This window comes from Crocodylus siamensis, chromosome 3, assembly GCF_052110815.1.
Source record: "Crocodylus siamensis isolate JL-2025a chromosome 3, ASM5211081v1, whole genome shotgun sequence".
In the NCBI taxonomy this organism is placed as follows: Eukaryota; Metazoa; Chordata; order Crocodylia; family Crocodylidae; genus Crocodylus; species Crocodylus siamensis.
Window position 1 is genome coordinate 139,174,804 of NC_143397.1, and position 18,042 is coordinate 139,192,845.

General features: G+C 44.9%; 1 long non-coding RNA gene across 1 annotated transcript in view; it reads left to right on the forward strand.

The window, feature by feature from the left end:
• Positions 1–17,772, forward strand: part of LOC149868892 (uncharacterized) — a 170,581-nt gene extending 152,809 nt beyond the window's left edge. The window contains exons 7-8 of the long non-coding RNA XR_016441354.1: positions 13,641–13,722; positions 17,025–17,772. This is a non-coding gene — a long non-coding RNA (uncharacterized LOC149868892). The remainder of the gene's footprint in view (positions 1–13,640; positions 13,723–17,024) is intronic.
• The last annotated feature ends 270 nt before the right edge of the window (positions 17,773–18,042 follow it).

The following is an 18,042-nucleotide window of genomic DNA, read 5'->3' on the forward strand; positions in this document are numbered from 1 at the left end:
CTGTAGTTCTCACTTCCAGCGCCAGTGCCACCCACCCGAGGCCTGCCTGCCCTAAGCACAGCCCTGGCCGTGAAGACACCGGCAGCTGCCCCCAACCCTGAGCATGCAGTTTTCAGCCTTCCTTACCCCATGCACAAATCTGGGGGCACATATCTCCCCATGCCTCCCCCGGAGGTATTCATAGCAGTGGAAACTACCCCCTTTGCACCTCCCAGATGAGCCACTCATGGCTCCATCCTGCACCCCACCCTGCCCTGGCTGGGAAGTGCCTGCCAATGACCCAGCCCCAGCCCCAGTCCCACTTCCTCCTTCACTGTGGGGTCTTCAATTTGTCCCCCCCATGCTCCTTCTGTCCCTCATGTCCCTTCCCTCCCATAGACTTACCGGGCCAGATGCTGCTGTCCATGCTGCCAGGGTGCACTCCTGGCTATGCACATGCACACAGCATTTATCTATAACATTATTGGCCACATCGGCCAAAAAAGCCAATTGCCAATAATGTCAGTTTTCCGTTTTTCAGTGCTGATACGATATGGACCAATGTATGGTGCACCTCTAAAAATTATTGCACAATATGGATGTGCATGTACACGTGCACACCTGTATTGTGCAGTAACTATGATGACTTACGCTGACATGGCTGTAAATTTGCTGCTTGCATCAGGCAGGCAGCAAATTTATGCCTGATTAGTTACTGTGTAGTAATGCACGTGTAGACACATTACTGTGCAGAAGCACTGTGTCTGTGGACTGACTTGGGACTAACTTTACTCCAAGTCAGTCCAAACACAATGTTACTGTGTTTTAACGCTGCACGCATAGACACTGGCCTACATCTGCTTACTGTGCAGTAAATGTATGTGTAGACATGCCCACACTAAGTATTAATTGGTCAGTACAGGCGCTTGTACATGTGATGGGAGTTTAGTTCTTTGGGTTGCATTCTGTGCCCCCTAAACTGAAATGGTGGGTTTTTAATTCAAACCCACCACACAAATTTAGGGGTTTCCATCAGTGTTACGGCAAGGGGCCCAATCGTTTGTTTTTTTTTCCCAGTGGAGCCTGCCCATGGCCAAGCTGCCAGTGGGTCAAGCAGCTTCTGAGCTGCAGGGAGCCCTGACCCGTCCCACTGTGGTGGTGGTGTCCCCTGGGGTTGCCTGGTTAGGCTTCTAGCAGGCTGGGTGTTGCCCCAGCTCAGAGGTAGCACTCAGCTTGATAGAACTTTTCCCTGACCTCAAGCTGAGGCAGCATCTATCCTGCTAACAGCCCTCCCAGGCAGCCCAGGGTGGGGCAACACCATGGCAGAGGGAAGGACTGGGATCCCCTGCAGCTCAGGGGCTGCTCAGTCCTCAGCTGTAGGAGAAGTGGGTATGCTTTGGCAAAAAAATAAGATTGGGCCCCTTGTCACTTCTGCCTTCAGCAGGTACCTGCCTGCCTCTCCCATGGCCAGGGTATGAGCTAATAGCTGCAACACATCATTACAAACTAAACTTCATCAGAATGTAGTAATGCAACGATGCAAACTCATTTAAAACCCCCAAACTCCTGCATGTGTATAGTGTGACATCATTAAGCCACACAAAACGATATTTTCATCACATGTACATGGTAATGATATCATGTGTGCAAGCACCCTTAGTCTCGGTCAGGAAGGAATTTTCCCCAAAGACAGAATGGCAAGGACCATTGGTGTATTTTGCCTATACAGAGTGAGGTGCTGTTCATTTCTTCAGATTATCTGGCCATATTTTACCCAATAAATTCCCTGCTCTTACAAGAACAAGGGCATTGGCAGTGCCTTCTGTCTCTTCTGCTCTCTTTTTGTGGGTTGTTGTAGGTTTGGATGCTTTTGCTTTGCTAAAGATCCTAACTTTCTTGTCCTGTATGGATTATGGTGTGTGAGAGGGGTGGTATGGATATCCTCGAGGAAACTTTCAGTTGTAGTATCTACTACTGCGACCCAGGTAGTCTCTTACAGTTCTGTATTCCTATAAACCTCTCTGTCTCTTTCTCTCTCTCTTTCCTCCCCCTGCACAGTAGACTGTCTCCTCCTGGAAAGGTCCAAGAGGCTTTAATTAAGAAAAATAATTTTTATTTAGTAGAAGCCTAATTCCAAGGAAACTGTTTAGTCCATCAGACTGAGCTGTGGTTTTCATTATGGTTTTCCAAGGATGAGTCTCAACAGTTTAATTTCAAAATGTATTACTTGTCATGACCTTTACCCATGATGGCCAATGACCAAACTTGATGAATTAAAAGCTCTACCTCTGAAATATTTAAGTGATTCAGCAACAGCTGCTGCTTCTCCTCAGTGTAAATAGTCCAGTGTCTTGAGTCCACACCAGTCCCAGCTCTGAGAGCAGGCCTGTAGTCCCCCACAGAACTTGGTCAACTATACACCAGAAAAACAATAATCTCTGGTCCTGCCTCAGAAAGACAAAACTTAGATGCCTAAAGAACTTTCCATATATGCATTTGGCTTCCCCATTACAGTCCCCAATCCAAATTAACATATCATAAATATTCCACCTGTTGTAAATGCTTTAAATGCTTCAGTGGTCTAATGTTTCCACAGTGCCTTTTCTGTTGGGGTCCCAGTATCTGATCAGAGCCTTTAGGCAAAACTGTAAGAGATGATAATTATTCCCTCCTCTATTAATTTTGCATGAGGCTAGTGAACCACTGAGCGCTCTGGCAGACTATTTCAGGGTTTTCACAAAGATTCTGTTTTGGTTCCCTCCGGATATGGGTCAAAGTCCAGAAGGTTTCTCATTGCCTCTGAACTGATTCATCTGTCACTAATAGGATTACCACAAGGGTGACAGTCTTTCTTTATATATTTAATTGAGCTAACAAACTGTCACGATACTTCTAAGAAACCAGCTTTAGGATGACAAATTTCAGGGGTGGATAAGTGGACAGTTATTTTATGACCCTTTTTTTTGCAAGTGTATACAGTGGTGAAAAAAATGTACAATGCTGAAAAAATGTATCCCTTGTAAATTCACATATCGCTTTTCTTTAGGTAGGATTTTCTGTGTCCTAAGAGATTTAGGAACACAAAACCCATTAAAAGTCAATGGGAATTGTGTTCCTCATTCCCTTCTTCACTTTAGAAAATCCTCCAATAGGTCTGAGCCTTCAAAGGCTTATACATGTGATTAAATTGCTTACTGTGTGCTTTCCCAGTCAAACCAATGGGACTATGCATGGTAGTCAAGTCAAGCATTTGTGTAAGCATGTCCATGATCAGACGTTTGGGCAAAGACTTCTCTTTTTCCCAACATAATGGAGCCCAGATCCTAACTGATAACTCTGCATGTTACAACAGTATAATATTTTAGGATATTTGTGTTCATTTCTTGCTGAGATATATAGTGTTTTGTTAGGTAAACCACTGTTAGTATGAATATGAGTAAAATATAAAACTGACCTGAAAAACAATAGTAAATTAAACAGAGTTTTGCTGACATCTCTGAATATTGACTAAGGGGGGAAAACAGAAACATATCTTTTTTCCTTCCTTGGTTTTGCAAAAAAAATTGTGACAAAGTATTTTTCCCTTTCTGGCAAATTTTCTAAGGCAAAGTGGAAAGGATCTACATAGCTTGAGATAGCATCTGTTATAATTCAAGGCTCTTCTGCTGTAAAGGTTCATTGTTTTGCTCATTCTCTCAGTAATCAAACCAGTGTGTCAGACTTGACAAGTACACTCCATATTGACAGAGATACAGTAATTGCTTTGTAGGGGAAAAATAGGCCCATCACTTGTAGATAACACAGCTCTTTTTAAAATTGTGAAGATATACTTTCTTTTTGTTGTTTGCTCTGTATAATTGATGCTTTTCTCTCTCCACAGCCATTTTTTGAAATGCAAACACCAGTTTCTTTTTATATGGAATAAATCCTTCCAATATGCTTCCAACTGGATAAATGAGGATGATTTTTTTCTCCGTGCAAATAATAATGACTAAATTCTAATACGACTCAGCTGGGAGTTGTTCTGAACAATAGCATTAGAGTTATTACTATTATATTCAGGCTCCAACATCCTTGTAATAGTGTTTATTAGTCTACAAAAGCAGGTGTTACGCAGCAGGTAACGCATCTCTTAAAACCTCTGAGGTGGAGCTCAAACCAACTTCTTCCAAGGTGTTAATAGGGCCATTTGTGATGGCTCCACCTCACATGCAGTGGAAGGATCCTCTTTCACTGAAGGGAGAATGATTCAACCCCACATATCTGTGGCTTGTTTCCTATCCCATCCTAGACTTCCATTGGTCCACACCACACAGGAAACAGAAAGTCACTTAGCCAGCTAAGGGACTTCAGGGGATGCAGCAGTAGTTTGCTCAGTGATTATTCTTGAGCCAGTAGCTCCTGATCTTCCCTCTCATTTGATGCTTAGCCTTGACACCATGAACTGTTGACAACCCTGACCTCTTGCCTGATATCTGGCTTTGATGCTGTTGAAACAGATAAGGTAGAACTTACCAAAAGCCAGAGGAGTCATGGACCTCAGTTCAGAGCAATGTGCTATTCCTGGGCTAATGCTTGTCCAGCCCTTCTTTCCCTCTAACCCTTCCAGGCCAGTGCCTTCCCTTAGCTAAAATATGACAGTATTGATATGACTGCTACTTTGATAGACTGGTCACTGAACCAGAAAAAGGGACCTCCAAACCTGAATGCTTTATCTGCATCAGCTCATATTTAAAGAGAGACCTGTAAAATATTCATCAGTAAAACTAGGGCATGTGGGTCCAAATACTATATCCCAAGTTAAAAGGTTTTCTTGTTCCCATTAGAGGCTAGGTTCCCTACCAGGACGTACACCCCAGCAGCACCTGCTCTGAGTGGCCAATTTGAATCAAATCAGGCATAGTCTGCACAGCACATCTATCTCTGTAACACAGCACTTCTTGAAATTCTGCTGTTGATTCTTACTGGAATATCTAAGTATCCCTTTAAGCCAATCTCCTCCTTCTCTTCATGATCAGAATTTATTTAGCCTAGCACTCCTGTAGTTCTAGCATCAGAGATGACTTGGAATATAATATGTACATGTGATGGAGGAATTTATTAAAACTTTGAATATAGGAGAATGGCTCTGAGAGAACTCAGAGTGCCTATACATGAGCATGGAGGTTGCTCCAATCCACTGTAATTACAGAGCATCAGAGCAGACTTGATTAATTGAGTCTGATGGAGCATGGTAATTACTGCACTCCAGCCAGCCTCTGCGTCCCATGCATCAGCATGTTCATGCTTCAAAAGGTGGTGGGGCACTTTACCTAAAGTTTGTTGAAAAAGCTTTAGATAAAGTGCTTCTGCCGCCATTGTGAAACACAGGGTTGCTGATACACAAAATGCTCTGGGTGCTTTATTTAGAGCAGTTCTCAGAACTGCATGTGTATCGGTGCCTTCAGGTTTGAATCCCAGTGACCTGGTGCAAAGGTGCAAATCAGGTTAAGCTCTCTATGTATACTTCAGTTTCCCTGTTTGTAAAACTGATTGTCTGAGATTTAACTATAAACATGTTTTGGGACTACTGTTTAGAGGGCATTTAGACAGGCAAAACCGTTGACTACACATTCAAAATATTTTATCAAACACCCCACATCCAATTTCTTACACAATGGGTATTTTCCATCCCTTCATCTAGGAGAAATAGACAGATCATTGTATCTTTCATTCCCTGACTTTCCATGAAAACACATGCCAAACTGTGTGCTTGGGCAAACAGAACCCAAGAATAGCCTCAAGGGGCACATTCACACGAGCCTGCACTTGCCTCTTGCAGCATCTCAAACCCCTTTAAGATGCTGCAAGACTCATGCTGGGAACAAAAAAATATTACCCACGCTGCATATTTGCAGTGCAGGGGCAAAATTTGATACCTGGATATCCAAAAAATACCCTGGGGAAAAAATATGGGTCAGGACACAGTTCTGGACCATGCCCTGAGGCAACTGGAGCCTCAGTCCTCCACAGAGACCTTCTGGTAGCCAGCCAGAGCATCTCTATGGCTGACCTTTTTCCTGGAGTTGAAGCACTCTGCTTGCCCATGAAGGGCAAGCAGCAGTGCAGGCTGCAGGAACCTGGACCCGGGCTCTCTGAAAGGTAAGTAGGGAATTGGGGGGATTGGAGGAGGAGGAAGGAGACCATGGGGCAGGGGCCTGCCCAGTCCCAGCTCCCCAATTGCTTTCCTTGCCTTGCATCGCTCCCCCAGCTCCCCAGTTGCTCCCCTGCCTGTACTAGCTCTTTGAATGCTCCCCCAACCCCCACCCAGTTGCTCCCCTGCCTGGCCTCAGCTCCCTGTTCGCTTCCCCGCCCAGTCCCCCTGATCACTCCTCCCATTCTGGCACTCATTGGCTGCAACAGCAGCTGTTGGGGCCTTTCAGGGCCTCACAGCACAGCCCCTCCATGTGGCATGGGGCAGCGGGGATTGGCCCCGACTGCCCAGCATCTGTTCTGCCACATCACAGGGGTGCAGCCCAGTTTGGGAAGGTGCTGCATGGTACCATGTGCTATCAGGCACCTCAGGGCCACTCAGGCTGAGCAGGTCTGAGCCCCAGGTGATAGCTGCAGTGGCCCTGAGCTGCCTGACAGTGTGCAGCACTGGTTTCTGCCCTGCTGAGTTGGGCTGCACCTCACAATGTGGCAGCAACAGTGTGGGTGCCAATCTCCACTGCCCCTGCTGCCCCACTGGGGGGCTGTGCCATGAGGCTTTAATGTTGCTGCAGCTGGTGAGTGTAGGGACAGTGGGACTGGGTGGGGGAGTGAGCAGGGTCTGGGGCCAGGCAGGGGAGGAACTGGGGAGCTGGAAGAGTGAGCAGGGAGCTGGGACCAGGTGGGGAAGTGAGTGGGGGGTTGGGTCAGTGGGGGACACATGGGCCCTGCGGGGGGTGCTATGGCTCTGTGGGGATGCAGCCCATGAGCTGTGTGGGGTGTGTGCCCTGCAGGGGCAGGGGACCTACCCCTCCTTAGAAGCCCCCTGATATGCTTCCCCATAGCCACAGTCCCCCCACAATCCGCTCAGAAACCCCACACCCCCGAGCAACTGCCACAAACCCCTCACCCACATACCTAGCCCTGTGGGCCAGAAGTGAGGGAACTGGGGTGGGGGACAGACTATAGGTTTAGAGTGAGGGGCAAAGGCAGGGGCAGGGCACTGGCATATCAGTGCTGCTCAGTGCTGCACATCCTAGTGAGTGAAGGGGGTAGGGGTAGCTCTAATTTTTCTATGACAAAAAAGCCAAAAGTGAATGCCAAACTGTATATATATTTAGAATATTTTTATTATGATGATAGAGGCTCTCTATCATTATAATAAAATAAATTCTAAATATATATATTTATATACACATGGTCCAATGTTCACCATTGTCACAGACCATTTCAAGATGCTTTTCTCCACAAAGCACTCCTTCAAGAACAGGGAAGGAAGTAAAATCCTAATAGTGCATTCAAAGAGAGAAGCAGAAGGATAAACCAGCATTGGATAGAGAACTGGGAGTCTAGATACTGGCTGAACAGCTCATTAGAAAATGGTTGTAGATATGGTACAATTATTGGTTTGGGGGGGGGGGGGGGCAAAGGCTAGAGTGGAAAGCATTTCCAAGATTAGTTTGAAATCCAGGAAATAATTTTGCACCTGTCACAGTCCTGCAGGGAGCAAACCAGGAAAGCCAAGGCTGCAACTGAACTCCAACTAGCTTCAAGCATCAAGGACAACAAAAAGTCCTTTTTCAGATATGTGGGGAGCCGGAGGAAAAGCAAGGGCAATGTTGGACCCCTGCTAAACCAGATGGGGCAACTGACAACTGACGCCCAGGAAAAAGCCAACCTGTTAAATAGGTACTTTGCGTCAGTCTTTCATCAGTCCCATGGGACGCCCATGCCTGCTATGGGACAGGGAGATCCGGGTGATGGGGATCCCCTACCCTCCATCAATGCTGACCTCGTGAAGGAACACCTTGAGAAGCTGGATACCTTCAAGTCAGCTGGCCCTGACAATCTGCACCCCAGGGTAATCAAGGAGCTGGCGAGTGTCATAGCCCAGCCCCTGGCATGGATCTTTGAAAACTCCTGGCACTCTGGTGTAGTGCCCGAAGACTGGAAGAAGGCCAATGTGGTGCCGATCTTCAAGAAAGGGAGGAGAGTGGATCTGGCTAACTACAGGCCCATTAGCCTGACTTGTATCCTGGGGAAGATCTTAGAAAAGTTTATTAAGGAGGCCATCCTTGATGGACTGGCCCAGGCTAATATCCTAAGGGATAGCCAGCACAGGTTTGTTGTGGGTAGGTCTTGTTTGACCAATCTCATTTCCTTCTATGACCAGGTGACCTATCACCTGGACAAGGGAGAAGAGATTGATGTCATATATCTTGACTTCAAAAAAGCCTTTGATCTGGTATCCCACGATCACCTCTTGGCTCCACCACGATCCGCTGGCTGGGAAACTGGCTCCGTGGTCGGACCCAGAGGGTTGTAATCGATGGCAGTAACTCATCGTGGTGCCCTGTGACCAGTGGGGTCCCTCAAGGCTCTGTCCTGGGACCCATTCTGTTCAACATCTTCATTAATGATGTGGACATTGGAGTCAGGAGTGGACTGGCCAAGTTCGCCGATGACACCAAACTTTGGGGCAAAGCATCCACGCCAGAAGATAGGCGGGTGATCCAGGCTGACCTGGACAAGCTCAGCAAATGGGCGGATGAAAACCTGATGGTGTTTAACACCGAAAAATGCAAGGTTCTCCACCTTGGGAGGAAAAACCTGCAGCTTCCTTATAGGCTTGGCAGTGCTACGTTGGATAGCACTATAGAAGAAAGAGACTTGGGGGTCATCATTGACCACAAGATGAACATGAGCCTCCAATGCGATGCTGCGGCTAGTAAAGCGACCAAAACGCTGGCTTGCATCCATAGATGCTTCTCGAGCAAATCCCGGGAAGTCATTCTCCCCTTGTACTCGGCCTTGGTGAGGCCGCAGCTGGAGTACTGCGTCCAGTTTTGGACTCCACAATTCAAAAATGATGTGAAGAAGCTTGAGAGAGTCCAGAGGAGAGCCACGCGCATGATTAGAGGTCAGGAAAACAGATCTTACAATGACAGGCTGAGAGCCATGGGACTCTTTAGCCTGGAAAAGCACAGGCTCAGGGGTGATCTGATGGCCACCTATAAGTTTATCAAGGGTGACCACCAGGATCTGGGGGAATGTTTGTTCACCAGAGCGCCCCAAGGGATGACGAGGTCGAACGATCACAAACTCCTGCAAGACCATTTCAGGCTGGACATAAGGAAGAATTTCTTTACTGTCCGAGCCCCCAAGGTCTGGAACAGTCTGCCAGCGGAGGTGGTTCAAGCACCTACATTGAACACCTTCAAGAGTAAATTGGATGCTTATCTTGCTGGGATCCTATGACCCCAGCTGACTTCCTGCCCTTTGGGCAGGGGGCTGGACTCGATGATCTCCCGAGGTCCCTTCCAGCCCTAATGTCTATGAAATCTATAAAAATTTTATTTCTTCTGAGATCCCCTGTTTGAGTCAACTTGAATGTGAGTTGCTTCATTCAGAGCTAAAATCCCAGGCAAAATGTCTTTGATTTAAAATTTTCTGAACAGATCTGGGGTAGAGATTTGAGGGTTTTCTGTCACAGGATAGTAAAAAAGGTGGTTATGTGGGTACTGATCAAGCTTCCTTCTGTAGCAGACTTCCACCAATCATCTTGACACCTGGTTACCGTGGAAGAAAATGGCAGCTTAAAAAAAGACTATAGGTGATGAGTTGTATCTGTTTCAACTGTATTTTAACAAACTACTTCCTGTCCTTGTAGTATCAGGACATTGAAAGTACCCTCTTGTTCTTGCTTTATCTTTGGGAAATTAGTATGATCTTGGTATTTTTTGGCCATTTTTCCTGGTAGTTGTGCAAGAGGGCTCTTTGTGCAGTTTTAAGAACAGAGAAACACTAGTATATGAAGGTTTAGATAAAGATAAATCTGCCTAGCGCAGGGGGTTTGACTTGATGACCTTTTGAGATTCCTTCCAGCTCTACTTTTCTATGATTCTTTGATCTGAATAGCTTCTTCTTTGATGTTCTAAATGATATCGTCTTTGTTATCTGTTTTGGTTAGTGCATCCATCCGTACGTTGATTTGTTTCTCATGTGAATCTTCAGTTCCAAATCCTGGTCACTTGAAAGTCACTGTGATTTCTGCCATTGGATGCAATGCAGTTACAAGTATAGCCAGTATGCCATGTACCTCCACAAAAAATCCTTCACTGATATGTTTTATTTCATCCACCTAAGCGTTGCATGTGTGCATGTGCCAATAGCAATAAATAAATGGCTTGAGAAAATCTAGGTGTGGTATACTGCAACTCAGCAGAAGCATATCCTGCCTCACCTACCTTTTGGATAGCTCTGGTCACCAGTGCTGTAGCAAGGGTGGGAGAGTTGGGCGGCAGCCCCAGGCACAGAAGCAAAGGGGTGCCAACAGGTGCTGCCTGACAGGGGTGGGGCACAGGACAGAGCCATGAGTGGCTTGTTTTGGGGGGCACAGGTATGGGGGAAGTGCAGCTTCTGCTGCTGAGTGCACTCCTGGGCAAGCATGGGGGTTGTGTGCCCCCTGGATCTGTGCACGGGGTGAGGGCAGGCTGCCACTGTGGGCTTTGCTCTTGGTACCAAACTTCATTGTTATGGCACTGATGTGCACAGAACACAAGCAACATGGTTTACTGCAACAAAGTAGTGTGTATGTGTGTGTATGAGAGAGAGAGAGAGGGAGAGAAAGAGAGTGTATAGATATAGAAATCTGTGGGTGCTTTTATACTGTGTTTTCCCCAGATTTTGTGGGGTTTTAGCCACTTTTGCTTTTATGAAGGAAGCACTAAATTGGATAACATGAAGGTTGCCTGAAGACCACCACTAAGAAACCCCGTTCTGTTCTGTGTATGCTACATGCTGAAAAAACATCATGTAGTCACCACTCGGATAGTGCTGGAGCACCCAATGGCACTCTCAGGAGCCATACCCAAGAAATACCCTGAAAATGTCTGGGGACATGTACCCAAAAGTGACTATATGGTATTTTTTCAGCAAGCTGTGGGGTAGGACCGAATGGGCAGGGCTTATTTCTCTGTAGTCTCAAGACTTGCCATGGAGGTGGTATATAGATTCCATGAGTCAACAAGGAACCCTAGTATAACAATGGTAAGTTGGGTATGGGTACCTGTCCCCTTTGCTCTCTACACCTTCCTTGCAGCAGCTTCTGCAGACAGACCAGAGGAGCAGACACAGGGTTGGTACCAGGAGGGCCTTTCTTGCAGGGGAAAGATACTAGCACAGTCAGGAGACAGAGGATTAACTCTTTCATCTCCTTTTTTCACTGCCAAATTTCAGCTTTTAAGTGATGCTCCATACACATTTTGATAGTGTTAAACTCCATAGGAGTGGCTTGTGTTGCAGAATGCTACCTCTGTCTCTCCCAAAAAACTCTGCTATATGACAGTTTGGTTAACATGGTCCTTACAGAGGGCAGACATCCCATGGGCTCTTTAGGTAACCTTGAGTTGTAACTTGAGTTGGATACATTCGGGGGGGGGGGGCGGGGAGGAACCTTCTTCCTTTGCCTGTGTGATTGGCACCACATACCTGGGTGAGGGGCTTACGGTCCCTATTATTCTAAGCAATGCCAACCTGCTGGGAGGGGGCTAGAGACCCTGCCAGTCTACCTGGCAACCAGTGATGCATTTCAGATTGCTTGGCTTGGAGCCAACAGGTGCTGGCTTCCATTGGACCACATAATGAGGTCATAACGTCTATATAAGTTAAGGACTACCCAGGAGGAGGGCCAATAGCCATTATGAAAAAACACAGAGAGAGAAGCTGGACCATCTGAAACTTGCTCTCTCTCTGCTGAAACTCATGATCAATGAACTGCCTGCCTGCAGAGGGAATCTTCACCTGCCCCTAGATGATACTTGTAAACTACCTGAGATCTAACTAGATATATAGCTTTCAGTAACTCAGATGCGTGATCAAAGGCTACTCAGCCACCCTGTTTGCTCTATGGGATTTCTCCAATATTGCTCTACTCTGTACCCTATTCCAAACCTACTCCTTGTAACCAATAAAGTTTTCCTTTGAACCTAGTGTGGGAGACTTATTCAGAGTGGGTTTAGATTATGCCTTGGGGTCCCCTTGGTTCGGCTGACTAAGGGAGACCACAATTTATGCTTCAGACTGAAGGAAGCACCCCAAGTTCTTGAAGTGGGTCGAGTACCCACAAGAGCTATTAGGCCTGTGTTTCCCAGGGGACACGGAGCCAAGATCAGGCCAGATCCTGGGTGGTGGTGGCGTTACCTCCAGGCTAGCAGGTGTGCTCCAGGAAGGGGGTTGGCCAGACATGAGGCCCCCAGGGAGGCACTCAGAGCCTGGAAGCTGGTCGGGCGCAGTGAGGTGGGTGGCTCAGCACAGGAGCACCCCCTACTGGCCCGCCACAGCTTACCCCTGGGAACTAATTGTATCAGTTATGCCTCTGTTGAAGAAGGAGCTCTTCATTATTAAATGCTGCCTGCCACTGACTTATGTGCTCAGTGATCAACAGGCCCAGATAAAAGTTGGCTTTGAATTGATGTACTCCTGTGCAAAGCTTGCAGCATGAAACCTTATCAAGCGAATCAGATTTTAGTTTGTGGATAAGATGGCTGTGACAGCAAGGCTAAATTATGTAATGTCTATCTTTACCTCAGAAGAGCAAGAGTATTCAAAATAAAAAGGTAAATATCCTTTAAAATAGGCATTCTTGGTAAATAAGTTGCAATTCTTTATTATCACATAGCAGAGAGAGATACTTAAGTTTGTTCTAAAACAGCCGTCATGGGGATCTAAGCAATGATGCTAGCACCAGAGTGCCTCATGGCAGAACTCACTGACTACAGAAGGATGAATATTTAACAAAAGAGTTGACGTACTTCTACAGTGAATCATTCACTACAGAAATGTAAATAACATGACATACTCAGTTCATTGCCTGGGGGTATTTAGGTAACCTGCAAGTGAGTAAAATCGAAGTTGAGCAAGCAACTCTATTTAGAACAAGTTTAGCTGGGAACATTATGACACTTTCTGTGGGATGAAGAGGTTTTGGGGTAAATTTTCAGAATGAAGATCATGTCTATGCAAAATCCCAAATGTCAATGTTAAAGAATGTTAAGGTTCCAAAGCCACGAAGTAAAATGTTAGAAAAAGCAAAAAATTAATGCTGATTGTGTAGAATTTCTTAGTCGTCTTATATACATGGAAGGTGGTAAAGGATGCGTCTGTACCATATGGAGAGATACTTCTGTACATACCTCACCCATCCACATACCACCAAACCCAGAAGTGTGAAAACACCTTGAACATGTCCTACACAACTGCTTTCAAGACTTCTGTCTCTGGCTTGCTTGATAATGTTGGTGAAGACTGCCCACGAAGTAGCTTCACTGTTGCATTTCTCAGTTTGACACATGCAAGTGAGACTTCATGGGCAGGGGTGTGTTCAAGAATGTCTTTCCTCAATAGCATGAGAGAGGTGGTGTAGAGATGCCTTCATTTCCAGTTACATAATCATAAGCAATTTTTTTCCATAGGTGCTCTGCCTCATTCAGCTTTGCATCACAGGATGGATGATAGATAACATCTCACCATGTGCATGTTCCGCAGTGAAATAAGGTTTGTACAGACACCCTTAATTGTGGTGTTTCTTATATTTTGGGTGCTTGATTTTGCAACCTTACTGCTCCCTCAAGGTAGAGTTTGTGTGTGTGTGTGGGGGGGTGTATACACAATATATACACTGGCTAATTATGTGTGTGTGGTGGGGGAAGTGTCTACATGACTCATAGAACTATCCTCTGCGCACTGCCCTGAAAAACCACACTTTGGATCCATCTGTTGCTATGTATTTTCCAGCCAAACAACCAGTGAGGACCACATTGTGATACCCTTCATCACATGGAACAGCAGCTTAATCTACAAGGAGTCTAAATGCAAATTAGGGTGTAATGCAATAGTATGTATAAGAATAAGAGAATATGATGCACTCTGGCATGACTGGGTGTTATAGACCTCAGACCACAGCAGTAATATGCTTCAACAAGCTGCCCTGTTCTGTCTGTACTACCTCTGAGATTGGAAGCAGTGTGGATGCATTTACACAGTGCCAGGTTGGGCTAATCAGTGCTCTTATCTGGCAATGATAATTAGCCCTCTCTTTATGCAGCACAGACACAGGTACTTTGCTCCTGGTTGGGGTGAAGGTAGCATATGCAGACATAGGCAAATCTCAAATTTAAAAAAGTGGGGTGCAGATGGTGAGATGCATCATCATGCATAAAACAACATACTTTTCTCCAGTTAAAGAAGTGAGAAGCTTTACAATTATGCTAGGGGCCTAGGGCTATATTATTCAGTTTAAGATTGAAGCAAAAACAAATATAACTTCACTTAAGTAGTTAGAAACAATCTGCTGGGCTGTGAAATAGGAGCTTTATTACTAGGAGCAGCTACCAGAGAGTGGAATTTCAAAACAAAGGATAGCTTGATTGGTGAAACATCAAGACTGTTAAAAAGGAGAGGGTCAGTAACACCCATGGAATTAAGAGTTTAAAAGGAATCGGGTAGATTACAATGAGCCATGAAGTGAATTGATTCCCTTAGCACTGCCTGAGTAGAAATGCTGCTGTCACTGCCAGGCTGGTAGTTTTAAACTTAAACTGCACCAGTGCAACTCTCCCCGCCATTTGCCTCTCTATGCAGAGTGGAGCAATGTGTCGAGGGCATCATTGTCAGGCATGGTAAGCTTGCTATCTAGATGTGGCTGTAGTTGGTGTAGAAAAAACAGAGCAGTAACAAACAACTATAAATGGTGTCAGAAAGTAGATTTATCCCACAAGCAGATCTTTATATGTTGCTGACCAAGTTTAAGCCCTTTCATTGCAACCTATACTGTATATTCAGCTTTATGGTAGAGGTATCAGACTTCAGCAATGAAAGGATGGAAATATAACTTGTTGGGAATGATAGCTATGATTGCTTTTATTATTTTTTCCTTCTGATATATATGGTAAAGCAGATGGAGAATTCTTGGCATCACTTTTTTGATTTCTTTTATTTTTGGGGACTGATTTTGAGCATGGATGAAGTTGGCTAATGGATTGCAACATAAGTTTGTTACCGCTCACTGACAGAATTCAACTCTTAACTTTTAATTATGGCAATTAAGTTAATGCCTTTGTCTGGCTAAATCCCCCATGCTCATGTAGAAGAAGAGTTTTTCTTCATTTGGCAAGAACTGTTTTGCAAGGGCTAACAGAGCTATTGCAGACTAAGAATGCCTCAACAGAGCAGCTTGGTGGAAAATTGTCCAGCACCTGTTTCCTTTAGTAGTAAGTGCAGAAAGGCATTGCAATTACTCATATCCATCTACTGCTAAGGTGTGTGATTTTTCACACAAATAATATTTCCTTCTAAAAAAGACAGCATATTGAGTTTCTGATGAGAAGTTGGAAATTCAAAATATCTTGCTTGATTGCAATACCCAAAACACCAAGCTGATGATCGATAACACATATAGCAAAGTGTTGTCTATCCTTTTATCTGTTAAACAACTCCAATAAAAACCCATGAAACCAACAGATTTATTTCAGATGTACATTTCTATAAACTGTACCAGAAACTTCTGTGGTGTTTAAAACCATTGCAACCTTATTAAACCTTATTAACTGTTTTACCTCTTGAAATGAGATTCTTCCAGTTGGTGCAACATCAATTTGCCTATGTGATGGGTTTGTGTTTAACAGTGATTGCTTCCTTGTGCAATGACACATAGACTTTTGAGCTTCATAACACAGGGCCAGTACAGTTTCTTTCTCAGGTGTTCTTGTGTTTTAGTGTTAATAGGCAATCTCCAAATAAAAACCCTGGTATACCTGATTTACCAGAAGATCATGGGCACCATACAAGGAAATGGAGCATCTTGATTTGGAATCATGTTTCTAGGGTACCTAATAATGCTAGTAAAGGGGTGACTAATATGACTTAGATAAGTACCAACAACAAATCAATGGATACAATTTAAACACATTCCTAAAGACAACATAGCCATTTAAAATTCGGTATCATCTTTGAAAATAGGAACTAGGCTCCTGAGTTGAGCTTGGTGAAATATTTTTAGCAAATCACTTAAATAGTCATTATGTAATCAGAAAGATTGAGAATGTCTATACAGATTTTTCACTTGGAAACACTTGGGTTTAACTCTAATGCATGCTTAAGTATTTTATCCAAAATGGAACAGTTTCAACAGGAAAACATTCAGAAAGATGCATGCTAGAACATGATATTGGGGCCACTTTCCTGGGAAGTGGGTTCAAATCCATTTTCTTAACCAAGTTCAAATCCTTGAAATTATTCAAATCCATGCTTTTAATCAGGTAGAGAACCGATCTAAATCTGGGTTTCCCACATGTTTTGTGAGCCTTCTAATCCACAGACCAGTGATCCTCAGTCAGGGTGTTTTGAAATATTTTCAAGGGTGCTGTAGGGTGCCATGCAATGTTAACTCTGTTAGGTGTGCAAACATAATTCACAAGACTGACCCAGAGATCTCAAACTGAAATCCACAGTGTTCAAAACATTTTGACCTGTTGTGGTCTTTCTCCATTCTTTGGTAGTCAAGAAATGATTGAAAACTAAAAGCTGGCATTTTCCGAGGCAGGCCTCAGATCTAACGAGGGGCACTTTCACTATAAACAGTTTAAGGACCACTGCTCTAGGTTATAGGATATAAGGAGCTGTGGCATTATTATTTCTTCCTTAGTCTTGGCACCTAAGCTCCTTTATGAATCCAGTCATACATTTTAACATTTCCTGTGCTTTTATTACACAATCCTGGAAATGAAATGCTTCCTTTTGGGCAAAATGATATTTTTTAAACCTGAAATTTTTTTCCCTTTTTTTTCTTTTTTTGGCAGGCTACCTGGACTGAGTTCTCCATTGCAGAGATTTCAGGAGGATGTGGCCCATGACTGAGAGACACTTAGAATCATAGAAAATTAGGGTTGGAAGAGACCTTAGGAGGTCATTGAGGCCAAAGAACCAAAGTAGTTCACTTACCCAAAAAACAAACAAATGAGTAGTCTTGGTGGTGGGACATCTGGCCATCATAGTGACACAAACCAGGGAACTTGGCCATGTGGTTGGTGAACTTGAAGTAGCATTGACATTTTTTGCATCATGTTTATTGTGTACATGCAATGGTGCCTCAGATAGGCTCAAGAGGTTGGTCAATGTGGATGTATGTCCCATCAAGAGCCATCAGGGCTCTTAAAACACTGATGGCATTGGTATACATAGATAGGCATGTGCCCTGTGGCACTGGGGGTGCTGCTGTAGATGGTCTGCTGGTCTGGACAGCTATGCCCCAGGGCTCCCTAGATTGGAACTGGGGGTGGAGATTGGAGCTCCCCTTGATGGTCTGGTCAGCTCTGGCTCATTGGGTTCTCCTCTTCAATCTCCCCACACGCAATCCTCCTTCAAGACTCCTACTGCACTCCTTAGCTAAGTGCTCTTTCACCCACAGCTACCTTTGGGGTTCCACAGCTTCCCACGCCTGTTTGCTTAGGTGCACCCTCTTCATTCTCCCTGCATGCCTCCCTGATCTGTCCCAAGCCTTGCCCTACTTCCCCCTATCTCTCCATAGATGGTCCTCTAGTCCCTAGTTTTGCCCCTTGTCCTCTGATCCCTACAGCTGGCCTGCACACCCTAAACATATCTGTGACAAGTCTCACTATGAACCTCTCAGTTGCCTTTCTCTCTGCAGCCTGGCTCAGCTATGTCTGCCTGATCTGTCCCTATAGCTAACCTAGCCATGCCCACTAACTCCTCCTCTTATTGGCCCCAGGTGTGGAGAGGCTGTTCAGGCACTCAGCAGTCTCATTTGTACCTGAGGCTAAGTCCATGTAACCATGCTGTAGGGACAACCACATTCTT